Genomic DNA, 21,076 nt, shown 5'->3' on the forward strand with positions numbered 1-21,076 from the left:
GCTATCTACCTATTGGATACATACATAGATAGATGCAGTAGATAGATAGATAGATACAATAGATAGATGCCTTCTGCTTATCTTTAACTCGGAAAAGTAGGAAGCGTTTAGAGTGACGGGAAATGTTTAAGTAAATGTATCAATTTCAATTGTTCAATGGACTTTTAAAAGGTTAATTGTGTTTCACTCTTGATTTAACACAGAGCCAACACTCTGAGATACTTATACCACCCACCACACAATGGTGGTGCAACATCGGGCGATGGAGGTTGGATTTGTGTAAAAAGAGTAAAATATACCTATTTTAAATTGTTTTACTCCATGAAGATTTGTATTCAATCCACTTTAATCTAGATGTTCATGGTGATTTTAAAGATTGCTGGAAGGGACAACAAAATGACCGACTATATTCCGTCAAAAAAAGTGAAATGAAAATACAAAATAACCAATCAGCAGCTTCTCAAACGCAGTGCGGAAGAGGCCACAGTAAACGAGAGACACCACGGTTCGCAATATATATAGGTGCAGCGTCTGTCCTGTCACGTGTTGTCTTGTCTTGTGTTGTCTTGTGTTGTCTTGTCACCGAACTATTTTCTCAAACTTTTGTGAAATCGTACCAAACTTCTGGTATGCACATATCTCTCCCGTCGGTATGTCCTAAGGGTATTTGTTTTGAAATATTTTCCAATTTTTTTTTTTTGGGAAATTTTTTTTTTTAACTTCAATTATTTATAAAATGTGATATCACGTATATTACAAATACATTTGTGCAAAATAATTGTTTGAATTATGATTGGTGTAAATCATGACAAAACGGCAACTCGGGTACAGTCATTTATCTATATATCTCCACATCTGGGCAGTGTCTGTGTTGTCACGACTCCCTCAAACTTTTGTTTCCGTGGTTGTGAAGTGTTTTTAATAACGTTGTGGTGGTTTTGAATCACGTGGTGGTGAGGTATTTTGAATTATGCGGTGGTGAGGTGTTTTTAATTATGTGGTGATGAGGTGTTTTGAATTACTTGGTGGTGAGGTGTTTTTAAATGACGTGGTGGTGAGGTGTTTTTAATTACTTGGTGGTGAGGTGTTTTTAATTACTTGGTGGTGAGGTGTTTTTAATTACTTGGTGGTGAGGTGTTTTTAATTACTGGTGGTGAGGTGTTTTTAATTACTTGGTGGTGAGGTGTTTTTAATTACTTGGTGGTGAGGTGTTTTTAAATGACGTGGTGGTGAGGTGTTTTGAATTACGTGGTGGTGAGGTGTTTTGAATTACGTGGTGGTGAGGTGTTTTTAGTTACTTGGTGGTGAGGTGTTTTTAAATGACGTGGTGGTGAGGTGTTTTTAATTACTTGGTGGTGAGGTGTTTTGAATTACTTGGTGGTGAGGTGTTTTTAAATGACGTGGTGGTGAGGTGTTTTGAATTACTTGGTGGTGAGGTGTTTTGAATTACGTGGTGGTGAGGTGTTTTACATTACTTGGTGGTGAGGTGTTTTGAATTACTTGGTGGTGAGGTGTTTTGAATTACTTGGTGGTGAGGTGTTTTTAAATGACGTGGTGGTGAGGTGTTTTTAATTACTTGGTGGTGAGGTGTTTTACATTACTTGGTGGTGAGGTGTTTTGAATTACTTGGTGGTGAGGTGTTTTACATTACTTGGTGGTGAGGTGTTTTTAATTACTTGGTGGTGAGGTGTTTTTAATTACTTGGTGGTGAGGTGTTTTTAATTACTTGGTGGTGAGGTGTTTTTAAATGACGTGGTGGTGAGGTGTTTTGAATTACTTGGTGGTGAGGTGTTTTGAATTACGTGGTGGTGAGGTGTTTTACATTACTTGGTGGTGAGGTGTTTTGAATTACTTGGTGGTGAGGTGTTTTGAATTACGTGGTGGTGAGGTGTTTTACATTACTTGGTGGTGAGGTGTAATCGTCCCAACCTACCACCCCCCCCCCCCCCCCCCTCCCCAATGTGTGCTGAGGATTTCTTTCTTGAAAAAAAAAATTCAACCTCAATCTTCAACCTAAATTTCCTATGAAATGTAATATCACAAACACAACAAATACATTTGTGCAAAATAATTGTTTGTATTATGATTGGTGTAAATCATGACAACACAGCAACTCAGGTACAGTCATCATCCTCAGGTAAAATAAGCCCGTTCCTCAGTAACGACGCTTGGTGAGGCGAGCGCGGCGAGCCCAGCCAAGCTAGTATATACTGTATATATTGTTGAGGTTTTGAGATTGTACATATAACATCATTAAAGGTTAAAGGTTTTCCCCCCATAGTTAGTCCACAAGCAACACGTGTATATGTATATATATACATACCTCGGTAAAATATTCAGGTAAATGACACGGATGAATAATAATTTTGTCCTTGTGTGCATTTTATTATAAACTGTTTCAGGCCGTTTGTCTGGAACAAACATGATACTTTGGACAATTGGACCACACTGTATGTTCCGTACTCTGCAACACGTACGAGGTGCACCAACTTCAACGTGCATGTATAATAGATTTGTTAATACTTTATTTATTTACTTTTCTGTGCCACTTGCACTCTGAGCTGAAAAGGCTACTGTGATTTTTGCTTTATTTATGAGCTCGTTGCTATTCTAATTTAGGCACCTGCCTGTACCTGTACCTACAATTATAGTAGCTGGACTGGTTTATCTTGGTGGATATTTTTATTTGCTCTCACAGCTCAATAGCCTGGTGTTGGCTTAGCGGTTAGGGTGCCGGCTTGGGATCCTAGGATCCTGGGTTCGAACCCCGGTCGATCGCTGAATTAACGCCAGGGGGGTTGACTCAGCCTGTCATCCTTCCGAGGTCCGCAAATTGAGCACCAGCTTGCTGGGATGAATGATCCCGGTGTGTACCCCAGTTTAGAATAGGTACACCGTATCCCTGGGCATCGCAAGAGCGTGACCAAGGGTTGGCGTCAGGAAGGGCATCCGGCCATAAAAAACATTGCCTCAAACGGGGAACCATGATTGTCATGGGGCCCGCAAGGCTAACCCCCTAACCCGCTTTTTCTCGCGGGGAAAAATGGCCTTAAAACGATCATTCATTCATTCAGCTCAATAATTTGGTTCTCACTTCCTCTACCTCAATAAAATTAGTTTCCTGTGACATGATGCATTTGACGATGTGAGATGGCCAAGGATGCCACCAGAATGTTGGAGGATTCAGGAATTTTCTCCATTGGCTGAACACCTACCTTCATCCATTGGCTGAACACCTACCTTCATCAAGTGCTGTTCAGAGTGGAGGCACTGCTATTCTTTAATCAATTATTGCAGAGCAAGGACATACCTAGCTACTTTGAACCCAGGTCGTATATCGCTTCCACTGACTCCCAAAGGCCCCCCATAAAACGAGTCAGGGACCAGTGGAGAAGTGGGATTACATCCTGCCAAGTTTTCATGGGTCATGACAACCTACACAGCTCAATGAAGTAACCACACAGAGAAGGGAGGAACCACATCACAAGTAACGCAGGTTGTTGCAGCCAGGATTCTGAATGGTTGGAGCAAACAGGCCTTTGAACCAATGGCAACACTAAAAAGACCAACCAAGGATTCCATCCCACAGGCCACAACCACTACTTGACGTGTTTGACTTAAGGCCCAGGCTGTGGATCTAGTGTCGACACTCCATGGAGGATGCCACACCATCTTGTGCAGTCTCTAACTTGAAAGATTAAGCTGATATTCGTGGAATTTAAGTCGAGTCCGATATCATTTATCCATCTCATCCTTGGACTGCCCGAGGTCTGTACCACCAGCTCGGTTTGGGAGGAAGCTGTATAATCCATTGGGGGTGGCAGATGGGATGGCATGCGATAAAATGTCCATGCAATCTCAGACATCATCGGTGATGAAGAGAGGATATCAAAGGTGTTCAGTCTGAGATCAGTAGCTTTTTAGTATGAGAATATGGAGAACATGAATGAATAAAATGTACAATTTCTTTCTTTTTTAGCTGTTGGTTTCGTCAAGTGTAGTTTGAGTAAAGCAGATGGGGTTTGCTTTCTAGATGTTTATTAAGTACAAGTAAAAATCCCATCCAATAAGACTGGTTGGAACAGTTTATTCGACAGTGCAGCATCATGAACGTGCCAAAGTCTGAAGCCTCGGCCTTGTGTCACGTGTGCTTATATCTTTAGTTATTAGGCATCATGGGGATGTAAATGAACACTCGTTTTACTCCGCGCACGTTGCACATCACGTGCACCTAATTTCACCTTCCTGCGCCTTGTATTTATTGTTATTTTAAAAAACGCTTCTGTACACCACCCTTGAGGCCCGGTTTGTAAGCCACCGTCTACAATTCCAATGTAAGAGACTGTTATGGATTCGTCACTTCCGTTGTTGTGGTTCTCATCCACTGTAAACATTTTTGGTTCCATGTACTATTATTGTTATCGTTTAAGTGAATTGCAGATAACTGTTTTCAAAAGGTAAAAAAAATTAATGTTTTAAAAAGAAACAGGAAACCGGATCGGGAACCGGACGAGGAAGAAGAAGAGGAGAGGAGGCGGAGCGAGTGAGGTGGGAGAAGGAGCCGAGCTGCTTGGAGGTCTGGAGCAAACGCTGGCGAACGGGGGTCACTAGCGAACTTTGGGGTTTCCTGGGAAAGGGATTCCTGCGACAGAGTTGTTATCGCTGTGACAGATAAACCTGCATGACAGGTTTTGCGGTTGATTCCGAAGAGAATCGTTGGAGTGCCGTTACGTCTCGAGAACGGACCGTTGGCCATTTTGCCTCGTGCCTGATTTCGCATCGCTCCAGGTTTTTCACCTCACTCCAACGATTTTCAACGCATCCAGCCGTTAGCCTGGTTTGCATGTGTAACGTGGATTTTGAGTGGGAATTTGCGGTTCGCCGTGTGGGGAGCCGTTGAACATCCATACCCGAAGGTGTGATTTCCCAGTTGCCTCTTGAGGGTACCTTTGCCTATCTTTGGCAGTGTGACTGTCAACCGAACGTGATTCTGGTCTCGATACAACATCGTTCTGACGATCACTGGAGCGTGGATCGACTTTGGTTTGAAGCTGGGACAGAGACATTGGGAATGTTATTTTCGCTCACTTGGAGCACAGTGAGTTATATTGTACGAAACTGATGGTACCATCATAGGAATGATATATTGGTTGTACAATTGATTACTATTGTTTTTGTGCTGTTATTCTTGTGTGGCCTTAATACAATACTTGTTTGTTGGTAACAATTGGTGTGGTTTCACCATTGATCTTTGACACACAGAATAACACATATTTCTGCCGTGACTCCTCTCGGGGCTCGGAGGTACACCGTGACCGGGGTTTGGGGAGGAGCACGTAACAGAGACACAATTCCTCTTTTATGGAAAATGTTTTTAAAGTTTGTTTTATCCTCAAAAATAGATCATAGTGAACGCACATTCGTGGTAACAGATTGGCGTTTAAAACCTCCCTTTATGAAGGGGGGCAGACATCTGTACAAACACACAAACTGATATCGTATTATATATGGTACTGTAGATGTTATTTTTAATGGAAGATCATGTAATATAATTTATATGATACATAAAGGAACTCGTGAAGTTTTCTTTCAGAATCAGGTCTGCACATTTACGGATACGTATGGAATCGTTTCTCACCACAGACTGAAGTGTTTCACGTTAGACTGAAAATAACAGCATCTTTGAGTTCAGGAATGTTCATTGGTTCTCTTTGAAAACATTTTCCTTTACAAATCCCTTCAGAAAAAATCTAAAAGTGAGAGGCCAGGAGATCTTAGAGGCCAAGGAAATCCAGATTGTTGGGAAATGAATCTGCCAGGAAAGTGTTTATTGAGCCACGACATGGACAAGCGAGTTGTGTAGTTCCTCCGTCGTGTTGAAAACGAGCACCAGGACAGTTTCTCTCATGACTCGAGATCAATGTGTTCCACACGTTCGTGATTTTCCGCATTCACAGCCACTCCTTCTTCACTATCCTCAGAAAAGTACAGACCGTAAATCCGGTGACTACCGAGACCACACCATAACCATTATTTTTGGGAAGTGTAGAGGTAACTAAACAAAGTGGGCAGGTGCCCCTCCCCGGCCCCCCATGTCCAGAAACTGACGATAACGTTTGCTTACCATACGATTCAGATTAACATGATATTCGTCGCTGGAATTGATGATGTCTGTGTCAATTCCTGCTCGGATGATGTTATCTGTGACATCGATTGAATTTTGTAAGGAAAAGCCTTCAGATCAGACTTGAACAGCTCTCATGACACTCCTTTTCCACGACTCCCAATTTCATGTGAAATGCGCCATGTTGATTTGCTGGGCCGTCAAACAATCACTTCGCTAATTCTGTTTGGGGTCTCTGGACTTTCAATATTCCTCGGATGTCCAGAGTGTCCTGCATCATCTCCATTTTGTACAGTGTTCGAGGTTGGCGCATTACGTCTTGGGATTTGTCTTCTGAACGTAAGCTGCGTCATATCACTGATTTCAGCTCCACATTCCACTCAGCAATGAAGTTTTGCTCCTCTGTTGTTAGTTGCACCATGGGTTACCTGCAACAATAGTAAACAAAATCATAATTGAAATGTCCAAATACATTTGTACACAAATTGACATTTGAATGCTTACTCGACGTAATTCACTACATTTGACATTTCTAAATACATACCAAGATATTTTAAATACCTGTACATTTTGATGATTCACCTTGTACAAAGTGCGTCTATCAAAGCTATCAAACGTCACAAGAAAAAAACGAAATAACATCACAAGAATCAAAATTGAATACCTGTCATACCGAGCACCTCAGGCAAGCGCACTGGGCTTTTCTAAATTGAGGCAGACTTTTGAGGCCCACCTGATTTGGTGAGAGCTGATTAGTTGTTCCCTTCAATTACAGATGAGAGGAGCAATTGGGTCATATATATATTGTGTATATACATACACTACCGGTCAAAACTTTTAGAACACCTCAATTTTTCGAGTTTGTATTGAAACTTACGCAGTTTAATGTCTCATTGTACTCTGAAATGGCACAAAGGTAAGCAGTAAACTGCTCGAGGTTAAAAAAAAAAAGTTTAGGTTAGCAAAAACGGGAAAATAATGTAAATTGCACAGTTATATTGTAAAAAAAAAAAAAAGGCCTTCTTCAGGGAACAAGTAATGGGTTAACAACTTACAGCTGTTCTGCAGCAATGTAAGTAAATTAAGCCTTGAAAGTTGATGCAAACAATTCCTACAGGTGTCCCAACCTCTGCTGATTACTTGATTACAAACCCCCTCTCTGTATAAAAGCAGTATTGGAACAGACTCTTATTACACCCTCTGTAGCATCATTTGGACAACATTGCACTGCAGGAAGTGGTATATTGGAAACTGGAGAAAACTCTGAGAGGAAGAGGTCTGGCAGACCCAAAGCCACAACAGAATCAGAAGACAAGTTTCTGAGAGTCAACAGCTTGTGTGATAGGCGGCTCATAGAACAACAGCTTCAAGCACAGCTTAACGCTGGTCGAAACAAGCAAGTCTCAGTTTCAACTGTGAAGAGAAGACTTCCAGCTGCAGGTTTGACAGGTCGAGTGGCAGTAAGAAAGCCATTGCTAAGATGGCAAAATAAGAAAAAGAGGCTTGCCTGGGCCATGACGCACCGTAAGTGGACTACTGAAGACTGGAAGAAGGTCTTATGGACCGATGAATCAAAATTTTAAATATTTGGATCATCACGCAGGTTTTTGTACGCCGTCGAGTCGGCGAAAGGATGGTTCCTCAGTGTGTGACACCAACTGTCAAACATGCAGAGGAAGCGTGAAGGTCTGGGGCTCTTTTGCTGAATCCAGAGTCGGCGACTAGCACAGAGTGACTGGCAGCCTGAACCAAAAGGGCTACCACAGCATTTTGCAGCGCCATGCAATACCATCTGGTATACGCCTAGTTGGTCAGGGGTTCATCCTACAGCAAGATAATGACCCTAAACACACCTCCAGGCTATGTCAAAACTACCTTCGAGGAAAAGAACAAGACGGTAGGCTTCAAATCATGGAATGGCCAGCACAGTCTCCAGACGTAAACCCCATCGAGCTGGTTTGGGATGAACTGGACAGATTGGTGAAAGCAACGCAACCTACAAGTGCAACACATTTGTGGGAACTTCTGCAACAGTGTTGGGAAGAACTTCCCGAACAATATTTGATTTCCATTGTAGAAAGAATGCCACGAGTGTGTTCGGCGGTTATATCTGCAAAAGATGGCTACTTTGCTGAGTCAAAAATTTAAATTAAATTTTGTTAAACAAAATGATTCTATGATTTCTGTTTTTTATCTCCAATTGTTTATTTGTTCTATTGTTAATTTCAGAGTACATTTTGACATTAAACTGCGTAAATTTCAATAAAAACTGGAAAAATTGAGGTGTTCTAAAACTTTTGACTGGTAGTGTGTACATATAAATATGTATATATATATATATATATATATATATATATATATATATATATATATATATATATATATATATATATATATATATATATAATACGTCCCTTTTTTGATTATGTCCCATATATACATATATGGTCCCCTTTTTGAAGCATTGTTTTATGGCCGGATGCCCTTCCTGCCGCCAACCCTGTTAGTCACCTCTTGCAACACACAGGGAATTACCAGTGAACTGGTACTCAATTTGCCAACCTCGGAAGGATGACAGGCTGTCAACCCCCCTGGCGTTAATTCAGCTGTCGGGGAAGTGGTGGGTGAGACTCAAGACGCCAATGGTCGGAAACAGGTTTTACAAAAGGTCACAACTTTATTAACTGGTTATTCACTTCATTCCAATACCAAATAATACCGTTTAACTCAATGGACCAGGTAACTCTATCCGCATAGTCCTTCTTGTTCGGCTGCAGCGCCGAACTCGTGGTACGCGTTCATTCCGTCGGGCAGGGCTTCTGAGGATGAGTGCTCTCTTGGCTCAAAGTCTCTCCTGTTTATATCGGCAAACTTCAGTTAATCCTCTGTCCGCTGAAATCGTAATCCCTTCTCCGCTGCTTCTAATCCGTTCTCCGCAAATGTTACCCGGTCGCCTCACTGGCACCAGCTCGCTCTCCTCCCTGCTGGGAATTTGCTTCATCCACTTTGCATCCCGATGAAAGACAATAGTACGGGCTTGGGAATGTGTGTTAGCCCGGGGTCGTGCTAAAGCTACACAACAGGACTCCCAGCTTCGACAGGGCGAGATGCATTCCTGACATTCTTACGACCACCTGCTCGTACCTTGGTTCGTTACCAGTTCCAACCAATGAGTTACACTGAGTTATACTTCCACAATTCCCGCATCTTTTTGTTTTTGTTTATATTAACCATTAATCTAAACATCAATATAAGTAAACAATCAATCACTACAAGTAAACATCAATACAATTTAAGTAAATAATCAATCACTGCAAGTAAACATCATTACAAGTATAAGTAAATAATCAATATCTACAAGTAAACATCATTACAAGTATAAGTAAATAATCAATATCTACAAGTAAATATCAATACAAGTATTCAAACCATAACTTTGGTAATCAAATTCCCTTAGGCATACACCGTCATCCTGCAAGAATCACAAAACATTTCGTTGGTCATTGACTCCTTCCATATTGTTCAATCTATTGCATTTGCATCACAAATATCTTTTCAAAACAACACTTCACCATCACCAAGATACAACAATTTCACTTCATTTTCAAGTTTGGAAAAGCATCTGCACCATCTGGCAAAAACGTTTGCCTCCACACAAATGTTGACTTTGTTTGAAAGGAAGGGCTGATCACTTGTGTTTGAATCCAGGTATGAAACATTTTCTCCTAATGTCTTCATAGCACCTGCACTACTTCGTGTAGGATTTCGCTGTTGTGGTAACATTGCGGAGTCATAGACTGACCCTGCTCTCCATGTAGCATTCTTGCCACTTTTTGCTGTAAACCATAGTAATTCCTGAACAAGGCCTTCACCCAGTTGTAGTCGACTTGCCTCCTCCCTCATTGTGAGTGGGCAGCAAGTATTGGTGTGACGTTGATTGGCCAGCAAGATGTGGAACAGGGATGCCGGATGCATCCACAATGATGTTGGGACCATGGTGTTCAGGTCATCCATGGTCCATACCAGGAGTGGCCCGCAGAATCGTGCACAGCTGTTGTGAAAAGGCACAGCCATTGCTTTGCAGCTCCATGCTGGCTCCCCGGAAGTTGGTGAAGTAATAACATATGTCCCCGCATTTCACAGAGGTTGCAGGTAAGGTGTCGTTGTCCTGCAACTTCTGATGTGTTGAATGTTCCAAGCCTTCGAACAAGAGTAAGTGATCGCCTTTCTTTCATCTGTTGCAGTGTGATCCAGGCAAATGGTCACATAAATTTCCTTGGTGACGGTAAGCATCCATCTCCAAGTTACACGGGAGAATGTCTTCATCATTCTTTGAGAAAGAGGGTGTATGCCACGTTTAACTTCATTTTTTAGCCACAAATTTTCTTTCTCGAACTTCTTCCCAATTCCGTTAGCACTCCCTTCAAAATGTGATCTCGTCTTATCCTTATGCTCAGTCACATCTGAATCTGCTTTCCACACACACTGAATCAGATAGGGTACATCTTACCATGAAATCAGCATAATCATGTATATCTTCCGACAGTTTCACATTCAACAATTTGTTGTTTTTCCTTAACACAAAAAGTTATATTCATTTATATGCGTCACACAAATAATATTCAATCAGGTATGTATTTTATTACTAAACTAAGAATAGCATCCACAATTGCTTTCAGGTTAATATAGTTCAAAAATTAACTCATGCAGGTATTTTAGCACTACTCTAAGAAAATAAATTGTATATGATTACAATCCCAAATGGGAATACCTAATTCCCAACAACAATTTTCCCAAACCAACAAATTAAGCATAATGTATTATTACCATAATTCCTCTCCACTTTTTCTTTTCCCCCCTTTTTTTTTTTTTAACAGTGTGTCACTCGTGGTGATATGAGTTCACTGATATTGTAATTGACACAACTCATAACATTGTCGTTATGCCATTATCTTAATTCTACTGTATTAATTTGCAACATCACTTGATTTAATCTTTTAATCTCAGTATTTATGTCGCCATAAAAGTCTTCCTTTTCTGGTTCCACATTTCTTTCCTCATTTGTCACTTCATGCGTTATCATCGTGTTGTTGGTTACCTTATTCAAACACACCGTCACTAAGGCTTTCAAGCAAGCCACCACTAAAACAATTGCCAATATAACTACTAAACCAACAAACAAGTCTGCTATTCCTTGTATATATTCATACCTATGACATAATTATATGTCAATGACATTCAACATTGTATACCAAACTAACAAGCTTCCTAAAAGGTAAATAAAGACAATCCCTTAATATGTAACATAAATCAGATTGTTTGTCTTACCCTGATCCCCCTATCTCCCGGGGTCGAACTAAATCCCCTAATCATGAGTGTAGTTGTGATACATTATCCCTCATGTTGCGCTAATATCAGTAGATAATGGTATGTCATGTAGGCAAATAAATGTCACTATCCCAAGTAGGAATATCACATGTTGAAAATGTAATGTTTATCAATGCAAGGGGTGTTAAAATGTAATTCAAATGAATGTATATCACGACTATCATTTATCCGCCACTGAATGTTCTGCTGGGCTGCTAGGTGCAGCCTCATTTTCTGTGGGATCGTCCACCTTAGCCCCATGTGCTTGCTTGCAATGAGAGGCATGAATCCAACTTTCTATTTTGGGTCCATATTTGTTTCTATTCTTATCAATCTCCTATGGTTTATCAATTCGTTCCAAGATACCGCAACCAAAGGTTTTAACCAAAGCTCTACCAAACTATTTCCAATGTGAACAAAAAATGCCAGTGAAACAATGATTCGAGGAATTAACTTCAAGGGGTCAATAAATTTATTCTATAACCAGATCTAATTTTCCCATCCAATAGTTTGCCTTGCCACATGTCATATTATAACACTTTAATAAACCTTCGAAAAATGTTTCCCATCTCAACAAATTTCCTTTTTTTACAAATAGCCATGTGTAACTTACGTATTTAACTACAATTTCCTCTCAATTTGTTTGGCCTAACTGGCCGCAAAAGTGGCTGCCAGCATGCAGTACCGTTTTTTATCTACCAAGGAAGTGTTCGTCCACACAAGACCTCTACCAAAATGTTGTTTGTAAAAACAAATCTGGGATTTCTGATTACATGGATGCACACTCTCAGGACATTTTCAGGCTGCTGTTAACAATCCACTACGATAAATTAATTCCTTTACCCACAATCAAATAATTAGTACAAATTGAGGATATTATCCCTATCACATTCTTTTATAGATTCATGATGTTGGATCTAATTTTTTCCAATAATTTTCCACTGCTGTAAGGAAGAACAATAGCTCTCATAAGTCTTAGTAATATCGTACTTAATTTGCCCAGCATCGAATAATTTATTTACTATCCTTTCTCATCTGTTAACCAGTGACTTTGTTTGAACTCCAGAACTGAAAACCCACAATAGTTCAAACCAGCAAAATTTTCTTTACTATTTTCCCATATCATCTATGCCTAAAACACATCCATACATACAGCACAATTTATATGCTGATAAAATTCAAGTTTATATATATAAAAATCCATGAGCAGAGTACTCTGGGAAGTCAGTGTAAGACCTCTCCAAAATTTGGCTAATTTTGTACTCCCACATTTTTATGAAGCTCATATCCATAAATAGCTTTGATTCTCATATAAATTCGATCACAATGGAATCCCAAGATTATTCCCAATTTTTACTATTAATGAATAGCTGCTCATAACTCAGCAAATCAAATCTTTATTCTCCATCTCCCTTGACAAAAGTGATAATTTTCATAATCAAATTATATTTCTATTTTTTATTTATTTTACGAATTCTCTCGATATGCGATCCCATCCCCATGGAACTATCTATTTTCCAGACAAGGCACACTGTCGGTGTCAACAATCTTGTAAGATTGATACACAAAAACACTAACATTGACACACAAAATACCCACACACACGTGCATTATGCGTATTTGTTTGCGTTGGAACCCTTATTTACAGATCCGGATGGGTGTCAACTTTATTTCAATTTCTCAAAATTTGTCCTTCAATTTTATAAGCGCTAATACACAAATGGACCAAAAAGTTTATTCTTAGAAAACCCCTATGACGTCACATTGACATTACCCTTTCAGTTCCCACAATAATTTATCCAAATTTGACTACCCACCCATTTGTATGTCAGTCGACCACTGACCTATCAATCGTGTGGAACAATAGTCCGAAATTCCCACCTGATCATGATGTGACTCTTGTCACTTGGTTTGCCAAAAAAATTGCAAAGCAATTGTTCCAAACTTTGTAAATTTAAAATTTTGTGCCCAACATAAAAGATCCAATTTCGGCATTTGATCAATTAATTATCAATTTGCTTACAAGCAAAAGAAAAAATGAATAATTCTTGCTCCGAAAACTTTTCAGACCCAAGAATCATCGACAGTTATTCATGTTTGTCCAGTAATCTAATTTGTTGAGGCCAATCGTCATTTTGGATTTGTCGCAATGAAGGCCTAATCATTGTCTGAGGTATCGGTCAGCCCTGGTACCCTTGATCTTGGTTTACCCTATGAACTTGTCTTCCTTTTGGTATACGGACATCCTCTTTTCCAATGTCCCATCCGTCCACACTTGAAACACCGGTTTCTGTCGTTGCCTGGTCTGTGCACCTGTGCACTTGTATTGCTGGGCTGCATCTCTACATCCCTGAGTTGCCACTGCAATCTCTCGTTATCTCCTGAAACACGAAAAAATTCTCTGTACCGTCCTTTTTGGGGAGACAACTGCAAATCAGATGGGACAACTGTCACTTTCATTCCTAATTTCGAGGGCAGTTGTGCATTTGTCTCCTCCACTGTATCATGTATCCTTTTTATTTTAAGTTCTAGATCCGTTATCCGTTCTTGCTGTTCCCGTTGTCTGGATTCACCATCCCAAAGATGGAATGCAAGCCAGTCTACCGTTAGATTCTGTCTCTTCCTGGCTTTCAATCTTTGTTCCAATCTTTCCAATCGACTTCGCTCAAATGTACCATCTCTTGGAAACTCCTCATCATGTCCCTTTGTCCACAAATACCAATTCTCGACCTGCCTTATAGCTTCGGCACCATAACGGTCGTTCATATGATGTGTACAAGTACCTTTTTGTGGAATCTCTGGTTGTCCTTGTGTATTCTTGCAGGCTCCATTTCCCATTCTGCCTTTTATCAAAGTAGCGTTGGATGTGTTGTAGTTTGTTCCTCTAAAGCTTCACTCGTACCTCCAGGAAGGATCTCTCCACCTGTTCAAACGGTGATTTCCAGAGAATCTCTCTCACCTGTGGCTTTTGCACAATCCAATCTCACAGATCAGTATTTGCAGATGAGCCAGAGGGTCAGTATGAAATGGGTGAATCCTCAGGTGTCCGCTCTGTTGAACTGGAAATCATACAATTGTAACCGCACATATATATCTATATATAAACTCACCACCTTGCTCAATTTTCCAAGGTTGTCTTCACATTGATAATATCTCACAAAGATATTAAAGCTTCTTTCTTGAGACCGCATTTTCATCAATCAAACGATCAATATATTCAATTTAATTTATTCAATTCAATTTATCCAGTTAAATTTATTCAATTAAATTCAATCAATTAGATTCAATCAATCAACAATTCAATCAATTATTCAATTTCAATTAATTCATCAATATTCATCAATAAATCAAATTAATCATTTTGGATGACTCCTTGCATAAGCCCTTTCCCCAATGATGTCAGGACAGGTCCATCCATTGACTGAGATCGAATCTCATCGGTCGTCACCTCTGGTTCATACCTCATGTCAATTGATGAATCACCGTTCTGTCCTAGGGTCATATCTGACATATTTCCCCATTTTGCCTGGTCTCCACAAATTTTCTTTGCAACCACTAAAGGCAACTCATCCTTCATTCGTGAGACAGCCAAAATGGATGGCAGATATTAAAGTTCATTGGGAAAAATATCTCATCATTTTTCTTTTAATAGTACCCAAAATCTCTTGGCAATATAAATTTCGTAAAACTCCTGAAATAAGACTGTAAAATTCCTTCAATCATGCTAAATTTTGAAACTCCATCGCTTGTAACACCCAATTTATCCCATAGGGCTTGAAAGTTCTTTCCCAAGTTCATGCAATCATTCTGCATTTGTGACCCTATGATATCATTCATAATAATCATCATGATTTTATAGTCATGGTCCTATCATAATCATCTATTTAAAACGAACATTTCCTTTATCACCACAGCTATGTGGTATAATCAACAATAGAATAAAACTGTACATAGCAACAGGCTACCTCATGGCCACTTAGTATACCTATTGACAATAAGTCATAACAATATCGAATAATCATTGAACAATTAAAAAATCGCTTCCACTGCTCCAGCCGCAGCATTCGTCATTTTGTCTGCTCATCCGCGTGACCAAAACGAAATAAAGGGAGCTCAACCATTACACAGCGCTTTTTTAATGGCGCATGCCATAGGAACTCAACGCAATTTCGACTCGGCCAGAAAAACGAGCAAATTTTGCAGGATGTTAACTGGAATTAGCCGTGAAAATATATACAAAATACACAAAAATACACACCCACAAAAATAAACAACAAAACCCAAACAAACCCAAGGTCGACTATCTTACACAGTAAATTACATCATTTCAGCATCGTATTGATTGCTGAAATATTCCAGGGTTTATACACACCTTAAAAGAGGTATGCGTGGTGTTGCCCCCTCCCACGTTTATTCCAGGGTTTATACACACCTTAAAAGAGGTATGCGTGGTGTTGCCCCCTCCCACTTTTAATTCCTCATTAAATTACTCATTAAATTACTCATTAAATTACTCATTAAATTACTCATTAAATTACTCATTAAATTATTCATTAAATTACTCATTAAATTACTCATTAAATTACTCATTAAATTACTCATTAAATTACTCATTAAATTATTCATTAAATTACTCATTAAATTACTCATTAAATTACTCATTAAATTACTCATTAAGTTACTCATTAAATTACTCATTAACTTAACTTACATAGTTTCAGCATTGTATTGATTGCTGAAATATTCCAGGGTTTATACACACCTTAAAAGAGGTATGCGTGGTGTTGCCCCCTCCCACGTTTATTCCAGGGTTTATACACACCTTAAAAGAGGTATGCGTGGTGTTGCCCCCTCCCACGTTTATTCCAGGGTTTATACACACCTTAAAAGAGGTATGCGTGGTGTTTCCCCCTCCCACTTTTAATTACTCATTACATCGTTTCAATTAAAAAAAACATCGCTTCTACTGCTCCAGCCGCAGCATTCGTCACTTTGTCTGCTCATCCGCATGACCAAAACGAAATAAAGGGAGCTCAACCATTACACAGCGCTTTTAATGGCGCATGCCATAGGAACTCAACGCAATTTCGACTCGGCCAGAAAACGAGCAAATTTTGCAGGATGTTAACTGGAATTAGTCGTGAAAATATATCCAAAATACACAAAAATACACAAAAACAAATAAACAACATTTATTCCGTTCAACAGAACAAACATTTCCTATATCATGACATGCATGTCTTCAAAATTATATGACCAAGAGAAAAAGTAAAACTAATTAAAACTGCGGGCAGTGATGATCCGGGGACCATACCGCTCCATCCTGATTGGACGGGTGCGTGCTAGAGTCGTTAACAATGACAGTCCAGATCCGATTGTTCAAAATTTCAACTCAATCGATCGAAAAATGAACGCAGGGATGCATTTTAAAGGTGCAGTGGCACTAACTGAGTTGCCACGAATATGGCCACGAAATTGCCAATATGGCCATCACAAAATATTTTCCTTAATCAATTGGCTCCTAGCATAACCAATCTGCAAGTATCTCATCCGAAGATGTATCTCTGAGGAATTTTAATTAAATAAGTCATTTATAAATCAACGAGTTAATTTATTAAATGATTAATCAATAAATCAAAATTTTCCTTGTCAGCCACATCACTTGGTCAGTGTCATGTCCAAATATCAGCTTCCTTACTCAAAAGGTGCCTGAGTTAATGTAATGTAATTACTGTAATAAGATTACTGCAATTACTGTAATGATTACTGTAATTACTGTAATTACCGGAACTGTAATTACTGTAATTACCTCAGGTAATTACTGTAATGTAATTACTGTAATGTAATAAGAAATGTAATTAATTAAATAAGTACTTCATTAATCGCTAATAATTAAATAACTCGTGAATTCTTATCCGATTTACTTAACATTTGAGTGTCCCCAAAACGTTGGAGCAAAACGTTGCAACAACGAAAGTGAAACGTTGTGGCGACGTTGTGGAAACGTTAGCAAAACCCAACATTTGAATGTTCCCAAAACGTTGGAGCAAAACGTTGCAACAACGAAAGTGAAACGTTGTAGCGACGTTGTGGAAACGTTAGCAAAGCCCAACATTTGAATGTTCCCAAAACGTTGGAGCAAAACGTTGCAACAACGAAAGTGAAACGTTGTAGCGACGTTGTGGAAACGTTAGCAAAGCCCAACATTTGAATGTTCCCAAAACGTTGGAGCAAAACGTTGCAACAACGAAAGTGAAACGTTGTGGCGACGTTGTGGAAACGTTATACAACAACATTATTTCAATGTTGCAAACTTTACTTTACAACTTAACAACAACTTTTGTTGAAACTTTACAAAGTTACAAAGTTACAAAGAAACGTTACCACAATTTTTACAATTCGAATGGGATTTATATATCCGTCAACTAATTCAATCAACAACTATTTTATTCAACATAGGCCAAAGTCAACAACAATTTCAAAAATCCTCAATTTTCATCCGATTCACTTGACTTTTGAATGGGATTTATATATCCGTCAACTAGTTCAATCAACAACTATTTTATTCAACATAGGCCAAAGTCAACAACAACTTCAAAAATCCTCAATTTTCATCCGATTCACTTGACTTTTGAATGGCATTTATATATCAGTCAATTAGTTCAACCCGCAACTATTTTATTCAACATAGGCCAAAAGTCAACAACAATTTCAAAAATCCTTAATTTTCATCCGATTCACTTGACTTTTGAATGGGATTTATATATCCGTCAACTAGTTCAATAAACAACTATTTTATTCAACATAGGCCAAAGTCAACAACAATTTCAAAAATCCTCAATTTTCATCCGATTCACTTGACTTTTGAATGGGATTTATATATCAGTCAATTAGTGCAATCTACAACTTTTTATTCAACATAGGCCAAAAGTCAACAACAATTTCAAAAATCCTTAATTTTCATCCAATTCACTTGACTTTTGAATGGGATTTATATATCAGTCAATTAGTGCAATCTACAACTTTTTATTCAACATAGCCCAAAGTCAACAACAATTTCAAAAATCCTTAATTTTCATCCAATTCACTTGACTTTTGAATCAATTTTCATCCGAATTTCAAAAATCCTTAATTTTCATCCAATTCACTTGACTTTTGAATGGGATTTATATATCAGTCAATTAGTGCAATCTACAACTTTTTATTCAACATAGGCCAAAAGTCAACAACAATTTCAAAAATCCTTAATTTTCATCCAATTCACTTGACTTTTGAATGGGATTTATATATCAGTCAATTAGTGCAATCTACAACTTTTTATTCAACATAGGCCAAAAGTCAACAACAATTTCAAAAAATCCTTAATTTTCATCCAATTCACTTGACTTTTGAATGGGATTTATATATCGGTCAATTAGTTCAACCATTACTATTTTATTCAACATAGGCAAAAAGTCAACAACAATTTCAAAAATCCTTAATTTTCATCCAATTCACTTGACTTTTGAATGGGATTTATATATCAGTCAATTAGTGCAATCTACAACTTTTTATTCTACATAGGCCAAAAGTCAACAACAATTTCAAAAAATCCTTAATTTTCATCCAATTCACTTGACTTTTGAATGGGATTTATATATCAGTCAATTAGTGCAACCCGCAACTATTTTATTCAACATAGGCCAAAAGTCAACAACAATTTCAAAAATCCTTAATTTTCATCCAATTCACTTGACTTTTGAATGGGATTTATATATCAGTCAATTAGTGCAATCTACAACTTTTTATTCAACATAGGCCAAAAGTCAACAACAATTTCAAAAATCCTTAATTTTCATCCAATTCACTTGACTTTTGAATGGGATTTATATATCAGTCAATTAGTGCAATCTACAACTTTTTATTCAACATAGGCCAAAAGTCAACAACAATTTCAAAAAATCCTTAATTTTCATCCAATTCACTTGACTTTTGAATGGGATTTATATATCGGTCAATTAGTTCAACCATTACTATTTTATTCAACATAGGCCAAAAGTCAACAACAATTTCAAAAATCCTTAATTTTCATCCAATTCACTTGACTTTTGAATGGGATTTATATATCAGTCAATTAGTGCAATCTACAACTTTTTATTCAACATAGGCCAAAAGTCAACAACAATTTCAAAAATCCTTAATTTTCATCCAATTCACTTGACTTTTGAATGGGATTTATATATCAGTCAATTAGTGCAATCTACAACTTTTTATTCAACATAGGCCAAAAGTCAACAACAATTTCAAAAAATCCTTAATTTTCATCCAATTCACTTGACTTTTGAATGGGATTTATATATCGGTCAATTAGTTCAACCATTACTATTTTATTCAACATAGGCCAAAAGTCAACAACAATTTCAAAAATCCTTAATTTTCATCCAATTCACTTGACTTTTGAATGGGATTTATATATCAGTCAATTAGTGCAATCTACAACTTTTTATTCTACATAGGCCAAAAGTCAACAAAAATTTCAAAAAATCCTTAATTTTCATCCAATTCACTTGACTTTTGAATGGGATTTATATATCAGTCAATTAGTGCAACCCGCAACTATTTTATTCAACATAGGCCAAAAGTCAACAACAATTTCAAAAATCCTTAATTTTCATCCAATTCACTTGACTTTTGAATGGGATTTATATATCAGTCAATTAGTGCAATCTACAACTTTTTATTCAACATAGGCCATTTAGTGCAATTTAGTGCATTTAGTGCAATTAGTGCAATCTACAACTTTTTATTCAACATAGGCCAAAAGTCAACAACAATTTCAAAAATCCTCAATTTTCATCCGATTCACTTGACTTTTGAATGGGATTTATATATCAGTCAATTAGTTCAACCCGCAACTATTTTATTCAACATAGGCCAAAAGTCAACAACAATTTCAAAAATCCTTAATTTTCATCCAATTCACTTGACTTTTGAATGGGATTTATATATCCGTCAACTAGTTCAATCAACAACTATTTTATTCAACATAGGCCAAAGTCAACAACAATTTCAAAAATCCTCAATTTTCATCCGATTTCATCCAATTCACCCATGCTATCTGTCTGACAAATTTCGTCAAAATAAAACACAACAGCACTGGTTTTGCTTCCTGGAAGCTTCCTGCAAAACGCTTTGCTTCTCGCAAAACGTCCATCAATGGGAACTAGAGGGAGGGGAAGGAGCGGGAGCAAGAGACAGGTAGCCGGAATGAACATGAGGGACAATGAGGGACAGTGAGGGAGTGTCGGTATGCAATTTTCATCCAATCGCCATCTTTCACAATAATTCTGGACCGGCATGAGATGGCGTTGTCTGTTATTAATTTATATTGTAATCAAACGAGTTTTAGACATGGCGGGAAAACTGAAAAAAAGAAAAAAATTATTTATTTATTTATTTAAAACGGGTGTACACGATTGTACATGTGTACGGACCTTACCGAACCTTACCGAACCGGCAAACAAATCGCCTCATGGTGCACTTCATGAGCCGATTTGCCCGCAGACCAGAGCAAGGCTCTTCACACCCAGCGTATAACGTACATAT

General features: G+C 38.2%; 1 long non-coding RNA gene across 2 annotated transcripts in view; it reads left to right on the plus strand.

Moving 5' to 3' along the window:
* LOC144888528 (uncharacterized) overlaps positions 1–21,076 on the plus strand; it is a 47,578-nt gene that overhangs the window by 18,938 nt on the left and 7,564 nt on the right. For both annotated transcript variants that reach the window (XR_013621115.1, XR_013621114.1), the window contains one exon: positions 2,403–2,498. This is a non-coding gene — a long non-coding RNA (uncharacterized LOC144888528). The remainder of the gene's footprint in view (positions 1–2,402; positions 2,499–21,076) is intronic.

The sequence above is a fragment of the Myxine glutinosa genome, chromosome 12, assembly GCF_964187855.1.
Source record: "Myxine glutinosa chromosome 12, kmMyxGlut1.1, whole genome shotgun sequence".
In the NCBI taxonomy this organism is placed as follows: Eukaryota; Metazoa; Chordata; class Myxini; order Myxiniformes; family Myxinidae; genus Myxine; species Myxine glutinosa.